This window comes from Pleurodeles waltl, chromosome 2_2 (genome assembly GCF_031143425.1).
Source record: "Pleurodeles waltl isolate 20211129_DDA chromosome 2_2, aPleWal1.hap1.20221129, whole genome shotgun sequence".
Taxonomy (NCBI): Eukaryota; Metazoa; Chordata; class Amphibia; order Caudata; family Salamandridae; genus Pleurodeles; species Pleurodeles waltl.
Window position 1 is genome coordinate 713,086,436 of NC_090439.1, and position 15,320 is coordinate 713,101,755.

General features: G+C 45.5%; 1 protein-coding gene and 1 long non-coding RNA gene across 5 annotated transcripts in view; one reads left to right on the top strand and one right to left on the bottom strand.

Annotated features, from left to right (window-relative positions):
- The window catches only part of LOC138282563 (uncharacterized), an 822,484-nt gene that overhangs the window by 699,427 nt on the left and 107,737 nt on the right, over positions 1–15,320 (top strand). The gene's annotated exons all lie outside the window — the stretch shown is intronic.
- Positions 1–15,320, bottom strand: part of MYBL1 (MYB proto-oncogene like 1) — an 802,126-nt gene that overhangs the window by 669,627 nt on the left and 117,179 nt on the right. The window lies entirely within an intron of this gene.

The following is a 15,320-nucleotide window of genomic DNA, read 5'->3' on the forward strand; positions in this document are numbered from 1 at the left end:
CAAACACACAATGCAGAGAGAGTGTGGATCTGATTGGGCCTTCTTCTTCCCACAGGAAGGGCACTTCACAAAAAGAGAAGGCATTTTCCAGTCAGGAAAAAATCCCTTGACTCAGAGAAAGGTGTGAAATGTCGAGTAAAGGTAGAAAAAACGCTGTTTTTAAATATTTTCCTGAGAAAAACTCAGAAAAACTGAGGGCTCAATGCTCCAGGATCCTCTCAGAAGAAGCCGGAAAAAAGAACTGACCTAACTGTGAACCAACTGTCCCCTCTCCTTCACCCCTGAGGCACGGGGGGATACTGGCGGTGCTCAGGGTCTTAAAGGCACAGTGCCAGAATTTTATGGTTCTCCTGTGTTAACCTGCATGCAGCCTATTGGCTAATAATGCTCCGTTGTTTTCAATGTAGTTTTTTTTTTTCCCACTGATGTTGCTACTGCTTCTTTCCCTGGGCCCAGCTATGGGGCTTTGGAAAGTTTTTTTTCTCTTAGTGTAATTTTGAAAGGGACTGATTTAAAAAAAAAAAAAAAAAAAAAAACCTCCATAGAAATACATAATTTTAGCCTGTTTATGAATATAGTCTGCATTGCACGTATACATGGGTTTGGTATGAAAATTGTCTACTAAAAATGCTATATATATATTTTTCGTGCATATTTCATACTTTTACATGTGTGTATTTTATGTATGCTCCGGGGTCCCCAAACAAGGGCGGGAATATTCAATGTTTATGACTTTGATGAGGATCCCCTGGAAGAGAACTAAGGAATTTGGGTTTGGTATTTCTTCATTACGTAAAGTCTCAGTTGAGGGCCTTTATACTTTCTCCATTAATTAAAGCAATGGTACTTTCAAGCGCCTAGTTCTTATGCTCCAACCTTTCATGTCTTTTCTTCACAGCACAATGAGCAGCAGAAGGATCATGTGCATCAGCCAGAGGTTGCACTGATTCCAGTATGGACAAATCTGCTTGCTGCATAATCTCTGGATGACATCTCTGACTAAGAATGGCAGAAGTTTCGGGAACGGACACTAGATATGTGAGTTTGTAGCCTCCACACCAGGTGTGCTGAATGTGAATCCCAGTAGGATACCAAGGCTCTCCATATAGAGACAGAGCTTCATGGTGCCTGAGCAAATTCTGACAGCCACAGCATCAAATAAAATGTTGACTGAGAATACCAAACAACCTTGGCAATTAAACAATGTGGGTTATTTGGTCATCTTCAGCTAACGAGCATTGCTTAACTGCAGTCGATTAATAAGGACTCCAAATAGAAATCTAGTGTGTAAGGGATCGCTAAAAATATTGTGGCCTGGAAAACAATGGGGGACTAAGATACTTCCTGATATTAGTGAGAGTATGGGCAACAGACAGGCAAGCATCAAATCTTGTATCTGTTAGATGTTGGTGAGGCAAATTTACAGATGAAAGCTCCTAGGGAACCTACTGTCATACGGCTTAAACGTAGGCCCCAATAAAGTTAAACCTTTTTATGACCTGACAGCTTTCATTCTACTTAAATGGTTTGCCAAATGCATAACTGTAGGCAGGCCTTGTATGGTCAAACCTCCCTTATAAAAGAGCACACAGTTATTTAGTTCCATGACAATCACTGCACCTTTGTGCTTCTCAAAGAGAATAAGCACACATCGAGATCTGCAACAGCTTTTTCTGCAACGTAGTCGACAACAGTGACGAATATGAAACAAATATGAATATCTTGATCATACTGGCCATATTTGTCCTCCCAGATGAAAGTGAGAGAAAGCAGTGGTTCCCATTTCAACAATCATCTTGGTCCAGGATATCAATTTTCCCAAATTAAAAAAAACAGTCTAAATAGCCTACTACAAATGGTCTTCCCAATAAGACACTAGTTACATGTAACTCTAGTTCTCCAGCATTGGTATCTTTCCTAGAGTCACATGCTTGAATCATTCCTCTGGGGATACCTCGGTAACTCTGAACTGCAGTAAGCATTGTTAAAAGGGCAGTATGCCCAAAATACTTTTATATGTTTAGTAGCACATTGATCTTGTTTGAAATGACCAAAACCACAGCCAAAGAGGTAGTCGTTTGCAGCAATCTAGTACCCTACCTAAGAGGCCAACATAATTCACATATCAAACCACAAGTCGAAGGATACGAAGAAACAGTTCATAAGCCTCTGATCAGAGAGTAGGAAGGGAGGGTTACATGCGCATCTATGAAAAATACCAATGCTAGAGAACCGGAGTTACAGGTAAACACTAAATTTCTTATCCATGATTGGCTCTTTCACAGATTCAAATGCTTGAAACAGAATACCAAATCAATATAAAAAAAGCCAACACAACAGGAAGAAGGCCCCCCTTTACAGAAACAGATCGAGAAGGACTGCTTGACGCAATGAGGCATTGGCTGCTTCATTCATATCCAGACAGTAGTGCTTGGTGGAAGTGTGCCTGTTTATCTATGTGGCTACATGACAAATATCTAGGACAGACAATTGTGCGTGGAGCACCGTTGTCATTGCCATGCTTCCTTGTAGAACGTGCTCCGACTCTGCCTTGAAGCAGGTGCTTAGCTTTACTGTGAGAAAAGGTAATGCAGGCTAAGAGTCAGTCACAATTCCTTGTTTAGATAGTGGATGAGCCCCGCCTTGCCGAATGAGACAAATAACTGATTAGAAGTATGCATGTCTTCAGTCTTTTCAATATAGAATATGATAAACCTGTGTACATTCAACCAATGTAAAGAGCTTAAAGAGCTTTCCTGCCCAAAAGGAAGGGAAAACATCAGGTTTGTTTACGGCACGAACCTAGGGTTGGTGTGCAAGGTGACTATCTCGTGTGAAGCTTAGGTATTGTTCATTTATGGTTAAAGCTTAAAGCTATTCAACTTTCCTTGCTGCAGTAAGAGCAAAGATTAACACAGTTTCCCATGAGGAGAACTTTGAGATGTGCCCTACGTATCGGCTTGAAAGAATCTGGGATCAGTTGACCAGGTACGATATTCAACTTGAATGGCACTGGAAAGATCTCATTGGTGGAAAAGCTCAAACACAGCCTTCAAAAATGTCTTAAATATCTTCAAGGAGAATAATGATGATGGGCCATTTGTTCTCCTAAGTCTCAATACTGTGGCCAAGTGAACTTGGACCCCGCTCCATCTGAGACCTTGTTGGGCTGAGAGTATGAAAAAAAGTAGTACTTGATGGGGCTGCATCAAGACAGATTAAGCCCTTTACCCATAGGCCAAAGGCCAAAGGCAGAAGCATTGTTACTTAGCATTTCAAGTTCTTGTAACACATGCCATGCTTCTGCCATTATTTCCATGCAGTTTGAGAGAATGGTAATATGTCCAAACTCCAAGTGATCCTGAACCAAGCTCTCATGTTGAGTAATTTCAGGTTGTGGTAGAGAACTTGGCCTTTGTAGAAGAGCTTGGGTTGGTTCTTGAAATGCATCAGTGGTTATCATGATGATCAACCGACTGCTGTTTGAGAACTGTTCCAGACACACCAAGCTATTGGTATTAGTGAGCAGTGATTCGCTTTGGCATTCATCAGCACTTTGGGAATGAGAGGAAACAGTGGAAAGGTTAAGCAGATACACATCAGTCATGCTAGAAAGGATGTGCCTGGTGCCCATACAGGCGCCACCCCAGCATGCGGACATCAGTTTCTTTTCACAACCTTTCCACGCCTGAAGGGCGGAGCTACAAAGGATGCCGATGTACTGGTGTGCAGCGCTAAGGGCTTTAAAAGAGAGACCCTTTTCAGAAAACCATTTGCAGAGCAAGGAAAATGGGAGGGTTGGTAAGTAATCTGCAGCTAGACAGTGTCTCTGCCAGGTAAGGAGTTACCTAGGGTAAGTACCTTGTTAATCTGACGGAGAAAGATCTAGCCACAAATTTCTTACCTTACAACACATACCCAAGCAATACCTCCCTGGAGGTAGGTCTGTGAACAGGTTAGACCAAAAAGTCCTGTAGGAACGAACGGGCAAAGTGCCCGTCACGACTGGCCTGGCCATCCAGGCAGTAATGCCTAATGAACGTGTGCAGAGATGCCCATGTAGCTGCCTGACAGATGTCCCGGACAGGAACTCTGTAAGCAAACACAGTGGTCACATCTTTGCCTCTAGTGGAATAGGCGCACAAGCCATCAAGGGGTTGCTTCTTGGCCAATGCATAGCAGATAATTATGCAGACAACGATCCATCGGGAGATGGTCTTTTTCTGCACACCTTTTTCTTTCTTCTCCTTGATGCAGCCAACAAGGAGCTGATCATCCGCCCGACACTCTTTGGTAGGATCAATTTTTTTGGGTCAAATCTATGGATTCTCTCCTCTTCTTCAGAAGGGCGAGGAGAAGCAAAAAAGATAGGTATGGTGATACTTTGAGCCACATAAAAAGGTGTCACTACTTTCGGAAGAAAGGAGGTACGAGTATTCAGATCCAGCTTGTCTGGGCAAAATGTTGTGTATGGTGGGTGCACAGAGTGCTCGCAGTCCGCTTACCCTCCTGGCCAATGTTATGGCCACCAGAAATTTTGTTTTGATGGTGAGTAAATGGAGTGCAGTAGAGGCTCAAAGAGCACATACACTGGAATGGTCAAGACCAGATTGAGGTTCCAGTGGGGCACAATGAATGGTATTGGAGGGAATAGGTGTGGAAGTCTATTTAGGAAACTAGTTACAATGGGTGACTTGAACAAAGAAGATTGGTCCGCCAACCATAAGAAAGCAAAAATGGCTTAAAGATACCCTTTGACAGGTCCAAGAGTAGAGCCCTGCTGGGCTGGAGAAAGAACAAACACCAAAACTTGGGATAAGGGTACTGAAAGAGGGTTAACATTCTTGGAGGCACACCATGTTGCAAATCTGTATTAACAGTAGGCCATCTTGGTGGAAGAATAAAATTACAGAATTCTGGGGGGCAGGAGGTTGGGGGCCAAAAGCTATCAACTCTTGCTGCTCAATGTCCATGCATGAAGGAGTGTGCACAGGTTAGGGTGCAGCACCTTGCCCTGCTGCTGGAGCAGATGAACCTCCCGAAGGGGCAGCCTGATCAGAGGACAGATGCTCAGGAGTTCAGATTTAGCATGGAGAGTTTGGTATCCCGGAGCCACAAGAATGACTTGGGCCCGGTAGCTCCTGATCTTCTTGAGATCTCTGGGCAGGAGAGGTATTTGCGAAAACACATACAAGCCGGTCTCCACTAGAGATGAAAAATATCTTCGAGCGAGAGCTGCCTTGGAAACTCCAGGGCACAGAATTATTGTCTTGGCACGTTCTCATCGGTGGCAAACAGATCTACCAAAGTTATCCCCAATCACAAAAAATATATAGTACCACCTCCCGATGGAGAGGCCATTGGTGACCCATTCGGCATCAACAGCTGAGTTTGTCCTGCCCTGGCATTCAGAGTGCACACCAGGTATCAGACCACCAGGAAAATGCCCAGACGTTCCAGCCATGTTAACAGATGCAGGGCCTCTTCACATAGGGTATACAACCTCACCCCGTCCTGTTTTTGTACTAACACATAGCAGTGGTGTATTCCGTGAACACCTGCACCAGCTTCCCTTGATAGAAGGAAGAAAGGCTTTTAATGCCAGCCAGATCACCTGTAGCTCCAGCAAGATGATGGGGAGCCTTGACTCCACCAGAGACCAGATTCCTCTGACCTCTCTCAGATGGCCATCCCAACCCAGGGATGATGCATCTGTCACTATGGTCAGCACCATTTGGGAAAGAGAGAGAAGTCTGCTGCAGCCACCACTGCAGGGCTTTTGTAGTTCCCTCTGGGATCTGGACTAGGTTGGAGAGATTCCCCTGATACTGAGCTCACTAGAACTGCAGGTCCCACTGAACATACTGCATATGCAAAAGGGCATACATTACTAGCAGGATGCCATGAGGCACAGTAGCGCTAGGGTCACTCTTACCAAAATCCAGAACAGAAACTGAAACATCGGACGAATAGCACAAATATTCTGGGCTTGCTGTTCAGAAGACTATACCTGAACCAGCTCTGTGTCCAGAAAAGTGATACAGGGTGCATCTGAGAGGGAGTCAGGTGTGACTTCGGCACAATGATAGTGAGACCCAGCAAGTGAAGGAGGTTCGCTGTAGTCTGGAGGTTGGAGACAACTGATTGGGGCAACTCTGCCACCAGCAGTCAGTCGTGGAGGTAGGGAAAGACTGAAATTCCTGACCTCTGCAAAAAAAATTGGGCACCAAGAAGTAGCAGGAATAGCAACCACTACCTACTTCTGATGTTGGCACCCTCTTGATGGCATCTTTGGCCAAAAGAGCCAACACTTCTGACAGACAAAGGAGAGATGGTCATCTATCAACTGGTTGTGAGAAGGTGGCAAGGATGGTGGGGTTTCCAGAAAGGGGATGGAATAATCCGGCTGGATGAGATTCTGAGTACCCACCTGTCTGATGTTATGGACTGCCAGTGGTGTAGGTTATGGCGAATCCTGCTTCCCACTGGGTGGCTATGCTGGCATGAGGGCCCACTAAAGAGGTGTGGGGGCTGCCTAGGGGGTATGAGGAGGACGTGGGGGGGGGGGGCAAATGGGGGATGGAAGGGGTGGTGGATGTGCCCAACCTCCAGCAGGTGGTCCCACATGATCTGTGGAATCTGTGTCTGTGGTCAAGAAAAGGCTGGGAAGTTTGTTGACCTTGGTGGCTGGGAGGGAAAAGATGCGGTTGATAGGCCCTAACAGACACAAAAAGGGGCAAAAGACAGACTGGAGTTGGCAGGGGTGATGGACAGGCTCTAGGACCTGTCCGCAGCTCAGCTGTCTTCAAAGCGCTCCAACGCGGAGTCTGCCTTTTCGCCAAAACAGCGAGCGGCTTCAAAGAGTATGTCCACGAGGGAAGCCTGACGATCCCCTGATAACCCAGTGGTTCTCAACTAGGCATTGCATCTAAGTGCCACAGACGACACAATCCCTCTGCCTAGCGAGTCGGTCATGTCTAGCACACATCGAATGGTAAACTTTGCTGCATCTCGTCTGTCAGCAATAGCTTGAGCGAGTATGGCTTGGGCCTCCTTTGAGACCATGGGCAGCATCTGCGTGACCAAACCCCACACAGTGTGGGTGTATCGGCCCAAAAGGCAAGCAGTGTTCATTGAACAGGAGTGCTAAGCTGGCAGGAGAGAATATTCTCTTGCCAAAGATGTTGAGCTTTTTGGATTCCCTATAGGGTGAAGTGGTACGGAATATTCAGATTTAACTCAGGAGGTGGAGGCTTGGACCACGAAGTGCTCCACGGCAAGGTGCTGGGTGAGAAAACTGGAGTCCCCGGAGCAGGGCGATGATGACAGGCAATTGTATGGTGCACAGGAGCCCCTGTGCATGGCTTGGACCAGGCCCCAAACAGGGCATCTTTAAAGGCTTCATTAAATGGGTCGAAAGGTCCAGAGGGGGCAAAACCTGGCTGAAACACCTAAGTCAAGACATTCATCTCGACTGCCACTGAGGGCAGCTGAAGGCCCAGGACAACAGTTGCTCTCCGCACCACAGTTGCAAAAGAGGCCCCTCCTCCGTGGGAGAGATCAAACCAGTGTCTGGTAAGGTTTACAAACCATTGGCCTATGGCAGTTCTTCGTACCAGTTGTCCTTTGGTTCGTTAAGCGTGTTGTGGTATTCATAAGAGTCCTCAGATCCCTCTCAATCATCCTCAACTCCAGGCCTATCAAAAGAAAAGGGCACTTGTTCAGACTCAGAAGGCATGTTACCGGCAGGAGTCCAGGCCAGCTGATGCTGCTCCGTCTCCGTATCGGAGTCAGGGATGACAATGGGGTTGGCGCCATCACGAGCATCAATGGTGCCAGAAAAAAGCAGCAGTGAATCAGGCTCCGCAGAAGGTCACGGCCAGAGTTGCTCCAGATCTACCCCTGGATCCACAGGGACGACTGGTGCCAAGGGCGAAACACACCATCTACTGGCACACAGAGGTACTGCTGCAAAATGTTCTGATCCAGGTCAATGCCTGGGGATAATTCTAAGGTACAGTATCTGCGGCTAGAAGTCTCTATCAGATTTGGATGACTTTTCCAGAAGGCGTTCTATAGCTGATCAAGGTGAGGCTTTCATTCATGCCAGTCTGACAGTATGGGACAGTGATTCTGTCGAAAGGTGTTCCACAGAAATGTCAGACTTGTTTGCTATGGACTAGACCCATAGCATTGGCAACTACTCCATCAGGGAACCAGACCCTTCCCTGTTTGGCAAACTAGTAGACCAAGATTGTGTTGTCGGCCATGCCCAACACAGCTATGGCAGCCAGTCTCAGCATGAATGCTTGCAGTCTTAGACTGATGACCCTGAGCTCCAAAATGTTTATGGAGGGCAATTTTTCCTTGTACAACCGAAGGCATATTGTGGAAAGTTCTTGCATGTGGGCCCCTCCCCCAGCCTTCTACCGGCACCCACTGATATCATAACCCTGTCTGTGGTAGGCTGAAACGGCAGCACACACCTTCGAGATGACTAGGAGCCTCTACCACAGCAGAGCTCGTTTGAGGCCACAGGGTATCACAACTGTGTTGTCAGAGGATCCAGTCGACTATTGCCACTGCTGGTCGAGTTTTGCTGGCTAGACCTCATTAAGAGCCAGCAGAAAAAGCACTAGAGCTACTGATGATGATGCTATTAGGCCCTGCAACAGTTTTTAAGTCTGACTGGGAATGACTGACAAAGACAACTGCTTGTCACCAATGCTCAGAGTTTTTCAACCAGTTTTACTAAGGTTTTCACTTTGGCTAATTGAGGGTCTAAGACTGCTCATAGAAACTGTATTACATTTAGTATGAGACCCAGCTGATAGAAACATTGATTCAAGCACTTGCGGAAGCATGTGTGCCTTCCTCAAAAATAGCCTTTGGCAAGCCAGTTGTTCAATTACAGGTACACCTGGTAGCCCCATCTAGCTAGGAAGGCAGCTACAGGAGTGTGGGGGACTAATTAATATATGCAGGGTGATTTCAGGCTCAAAGGGAGGGCTTTGGACTGGTAGTGCTGCCACAGAGGTATTGTCTATGGCGTGGGTGCACAGAGGCTTGGAAGTAGGCATCCTGTAAGTATGAGGTGGGGGTAGCAAACTCCACTCCGTGAAGCAACAGAGGCATGTCCAGGTTACTATCCAAAACAACTGCTTCTTTTGAAGAGTATTTAGATCTTGTAGGTCCAGAATATTACTCAGTTCAGAAGTCTTCTTCCTGACTATGACTGACCTAGTATAGAAACCCAGATTTCTTTGGCATTTCAGCACACCTATGAGAAGAAGCAGAAACACATGTAGCCTACACAGGTGCAGATGGAGCTCTTTCCTGAGTGGATGACTGGGATGTAGTTTCAGAAATTCTAGAGTGTAACCGGGATGCACAATTTGCAAAACCCAGAAATCAGTAGTAACTGATGTCCATGTATTAAAAATTGGGTTTCTGGGTGACCGGGGTATGTAAACTGTACCCTGTCCACACAGGAACCACAATCCTAGTCAGGGTAAGTCAGATACACACCATAAATTGACCTGTGCTCACCCTCTGCTAGCTTGGCACAGAGCAGGCAGGCTTAACTTAGGAGGCAATGTGAAAAGTATTTGTGCAGCATCTAAACAGTAAAACATCACACAAACATAATCCACACCTGGTTAGGAAAATATAGCTTAATTTAATGAACAAATAAAGATCAAAAAGACAAAATCCAATAAATAGAAGTTCAGATTAGAATTTTTAAAGAATGTGAAAGTGGCAGTTAGTAGCAATAAGGGCCAACAGGGATATATGGTTGCGCTGGAAAAGGACAAAGTCAAGAGTTCAGGATGTCAGTGATGGAGCACATGCCAGCTACAGGACCCAGCAGGGCAGGCTGAGCAACAGTACCTTAATCCTTGTTGCAACACAAGATGTATTGGGTATCCACACACAGTTGAGGTGTTGCACTGAATTTCCCCATGCAACTGTGGCGATGCGTCGGTTCCGAGTGCGATGTGCCAATTCAGAGTATGGCGGTTCCAAATGCGATGTGCAGGGTTAATCCATGCAACAACGGGGATGTGTTGGTTCCAGAGCAGTGTTCCAGAGGCGATCTAGCGGATCCGAGTGCAATGCACCGATCCAGTCCCCGCAACAACGGCGATGGGTCGATCGGTGAAGTGGCGTTGATGCGCAGGCTCTGGCTGATGCAGCCTTTATACTCACTTCCAAGGGCCCTGGACTGGCTTGGCAACACTAGGCAGAGCAAGACTTGCAGCAAGCAAAAGCAAGGTGGTCTCTGTAGATGGAAGAGAAGTCTGATGTCCCTGATTCTTCAGAACAGGAGGCAAGCCCTTGGAGTCACTTTGGTTCTGGGGATGAAGAGATGCAGGTCCAGTCCTTCTCACTCCCAGGCAAGAAAGGCAGCAGAGACAGCGGACCAGGAGTCCAGCAGAGTCTAGCAGAGACTAGCAGAGACTAGCAGAGTGACTGTACCTTCAACAGCACAGCAGTCCTTCCTGGCAGAATGTCCTCAGGTCCAGAAGTGTACTGATCTGGTGGGATCAGAAGTCCAGTTCCTATACCCAGTGGTGCCTTTGCAATTGGGGAGACTTCAAAGAGAGGCTTTTGAATTGCACAGAATCCCTGCCCTTCCTGCCCTGGCTCCAGGCTCACTACATGGGGTTATGCAACCATACATGTGGGATGGGGGCACAGCCTAATCAAGTATAAGTGTCAGCTCCTCACTCTCAACCTGCCCAGTATGGGCCAATGAGGATGCGGATGGTCCATCAGTCACATCTAAGATCCCTCTTTGTGTGGCTGTCTGGAGGGAATGCACAAGAGCCCAGCTGTCACCCACCCAGATGTGTATTCAAAGACAAGCAGAAGGCACTAGATGATTTAAAGTAAGAAAATGCCAACTTTCTGAAAGTGGCATTTTCAGAATTACAATTTAAAATCCGATTTCTCCATAAGTTGTGATTTAAATTGTGATTCCAGAGAGACCACACCTGGGGATCCCATCTCTTTCCAATTGGAAATTACACTTATAAAATGTAATAAGGCAATCCCAATGCTAACCTATGGGAGAAATAGGCCCTAAAGTAGTGAAAAACAAATTTAAGAGTTTTTCACTACCTTGTCATGTAAAACTTAAACGTACATGTCCAACTCTAAACATACTGCACCCTACCATTAGGGGTTGTCCAGGGTCTACCTTAGCGGTTGTCCAGAGTCTACCTTAGGGGTCACTTTTATGCATGAAGGTGAAAGTTTCGGGCCTGGCAAGAGGGTTAACTTGGCAAGTCGACAGGGCAGTTTAGAACTGCACAAACAGGCTCTGCAATAGCAGACCTGAGGCATGATTAAAGGACTACTGACGTGGGTGGCATAAACAGTGCTCCAGGCCCACCAGTAGCATTTATTTTACAGGCCCTGGGCACAGATAGTGCACTTTATCAGGAACTAATAAGTAAATTAAATATGCCAATTGTGGATAAACTAACGTCATCATGCTTTAGGCAGAGAGCACATGCACTTTAGCATGGGTTAGCAGTGATAAAGTGCCCAGAATACTAAAGCCAGCAAAAACGAGGTCAGAAAGCAAAAGGTTGGGGGGAAACCACGCCAAAGATGCCAGATCTAATATCATGTGTAAGCAAAAACAAAACATTATCCCCCTGAGGCCCATATGAGGGTTATCTTAGGTGGCCGCACAGACATGTCAAGCTCTGTTTGTAGTACACTAGGGGCAGGATTTACAGATTAATCTCTTTTTTTCCCCCACCAACTTATTGTAGCCTTGATGGCCTTTGCCTCTGCCCGTCAAGCATCCTTGGTTGTAACTGGATTGTCTGGATAGAAAGAAGTGTCAACTCCCTGCCATATTGTGGGTGAGCTGCTCTGTATGCTTGGGTATGCCTGGAGCCATAAAATTAAGTGAATGGAGCACATATGTATTGCAAGCAGGTCATCTCTGTATCAGTTTTAATGCTTTGCAAGGCATCCTCTACAAGCTTCTCAAGCAGGATGTGCATCTTCCAAGGCATAAAATGGATTATTGTCACAGTTCAAGGTGGAAAAAAGTGGACCCAAGCTAGCTTTCCTCCTAGCCATTGCTGCTCTTGCACAGTGGTGGAAATCAGTATTCAAGACACCCTTGTGGTACAATAATGGAATCAGCTGATAAACTGCTTTTTTTGGTCAATGGTGGGGTCAAAACAAGGGGACATGAAGGTACAAGAGGAGATGGATGGTGATGCACAAAGGCATGGGCAGGGAACAGACGTCTGAAGGGACACTAAAATATTAATGTAGAATGTGTAGGAGCTCAAAGTATGAGCAAAAGGTATAAGATTCAGGCACATGTCAAGCGAAGAGGGGCGCAGGCGGTGATGCAGCCGGAGATGCACCTGACTAGGCTAGAAGGGCAAGCACTGCAGAAACAATGTATATTTCACATAATTTCACATACTAGGTGCGTGTTGGTGTGGATCAGGATGAGGTTGCTATTTCAGTTGGCAGCCAAAGTAAAATACTCAGGAGCTTTGATTAGAAGAATATGTAAGGAGCGCCCAGGATGAACAGGTCTTGAAGATTGTAAGCTAATTCACAATAAACAAGATCCCCAATATTTGAAATATGCCAATGTCTGGTTTTGTTAGGACAAAATAAATTAGACTTTTCTGGCATATTATGAAGGGCTACACAGGGCCACAGAGGCAGCTCGTCAGCAGGCAATCCAAAGTTATCTTGACAAAGTAGAGCTCTGGATGAGATCAAGGAAGAATTGGAAGGCTCAATGTGGGCAACCTCAACTAAGAAGAAGTGAAAAGAGCGGTGAAGGATATGGTGTGGGAAAAGTGTTGCGATCAGATGGACGGCCTGGAATTTTATGCTGGATACATTGATTTAAGGCCACCCATGTTGGCAGAATTGTAGAACACCGCTAGCGAAGAACAGGGGACTTCCCTCTATGAGGGAGGCTGTGATGGTGGCACTTCACAAACGAGGGAGGGATGCGTAACGCCCAGCAGGGTACTAGTCTTTATCCAAGTTTAACACAGACTTTCAATATTAAGTAAAATATTGGTGAATGCACTCCTCCCAGATTTGCACATCTTAATACATTCCGATCAGCAGGATTTATCCCCGGAAAGAATACAGCATTCAATATTAGGGGTCTCTTAAAAATCCTGGATTGCCCTGGAGAGACGATCTTGGAAGCAGTTGTGTTATCAATCGACTGAAAATGCTGTGTATTCCTTGTAATGGGAAAACAAATTGGGAGTTTTATATAGGATGGGGATGTGACAAGGCTTTTAACACTGAACACAACTAATATATACAAACCTCACCAGCAGGTCAGACCGGGAAAGGTTATCTTGAGGGAATAAAGAGTGGGACGGGAGCACCAGGCAGGGCTGCCTCGTCCCCCTCCTCTTACCGATTGCAGTCGAACCCCTGGTTAAGTACTGTCCAGAGTGTATGAGCTTTTAGCGGGAGATCCCCACAAGGGAATGACCCACTTTATCTCGCTATACGCTGATGACATCCTACAAACATACAAGATGGATAGAGAGGAATAGAGAAAACTATGGAGGCGTTACAGAATTTTGGGACAGTGTCTGGCCTCAAAGTGAACTGGAGTAAAACAAGGGCACTGCAGGTTCACCAAGGTACGGGGCGGGAGGGACTACTAAGTATGGCGGAAGACTTGATATGGGAATAGAACACAATCACATATTTAACTCTGAAAAAATGAAATTTAATAGTTTCATTTTATTTTGGAAATGCATCCCATTTTTCTTTAATGAAAACGGGCTGATTTTTTTAAAAAAAGGTTTAAAAAACAATTAAAGAAACATGGTGTTCTGCTGACTCCAGCAGGCCACAATCCTTATGATGGCCCCAACTCCTAATGGGTCACAAATTGAAACCAACTTCATTAATATTCATTAGATAGGTCTACTGCGACCCCATTAGGAATCGCTAATCCCATCTTGTGTGTTTTATTACATTAGAAATTGTGAGTTCCTAATTGCGATTCGCAAAGAATCCCAATTAGGAAATCACAAATTCTATACATATGGCCCTAGGTTCCTTAATCTGGTGTTAGTGCTGGCAATGCGCAGATTGCTAAAGACTGCAAAACTCCAGCAATTCTAATTAGAATCTATGCCTGCAGGAACTGAGAAAATGGACTAAAGCTGAAGGGCTCATATTGCACAGAGAAGTCAAAGCAGCGCAGATGAAATTGAAATTTCCTAGGGCATGAGATGAAATAATAGCTTCCATACCAGAAGAGAACCAGATACCGACCTCCCACCATACCCCCTTCCACAAAATGGATACTACATAGGGTTGGATTGTACCCTTTGAACCAGTATCTGGGGAAATTGCTCCAGTATTACTAATGAGCCCCTGTCATGCCCCCACCCAGAAGGTTCCTCACCGTCTAATTGTTTCTAAGGTTGATGCATCATGAGGAGAATATGCTAAGGACTTGTACACTATATCAGCAGGCACATGCAACAGCTATGGAGTTGAATTGAGGGGGACTACATAGGAGGTTGACGCTCTACGCATTTACTGCATAGGGACAATGATGTAAAAGTCACTGTGCTTTCTCTTTTCCTTTATTTTGGTTGTGAAAATATAAAAAAATATATGTTTACAAAAATTTGATGTGCATCAACAGCAGCTTTTTCAGTTGATGCATCGTCTGAGAAGATTGGACTCCTTCCCTAATGAACTGCCCATATCACCCATCCTACAGCACATTAAGGTACAGGGTGCCATTAGAGGTGTAGTATCAGACCTGTACAAAGTATTTAACACACAAATCTGTTCTAAACCAGTTAAATAGGACTCACGACTATTGTGGCATGAAAGGCTAATGGGTTGCAAACCATCACAGACATGTACAGGAGGGAAGGCTTACATTTCTCTGGTACTGGTCTCCCCGCCAACTGCACAAAGAATGACAATTGCACACTCATTAAGAGTGTTGAAGGTGTCGCAACAGGGATACAACTTGATACATATTCTAACATGGCTAATTACTGGATGGATACATGGGCAGCACTGGTTGATATAAGCAACCGCCATACAGCACCACCTGCCCATTTGGCCCTACTTCATGGCAAGTAGTTGGGTTTACTGACCATCAATTCAGGTGGATGACACCTTTTCAGGAATAATGGCTGACGGAATTATTCCACTCTCCTGAGTAGAAAGATCCATAGCCCCATTTTTCGGACTATTTCTATATCAACCTGAAATGGTTCAAAAACTGACACAGTTGATAGTAAAATAAATCTCTATTGAAATAC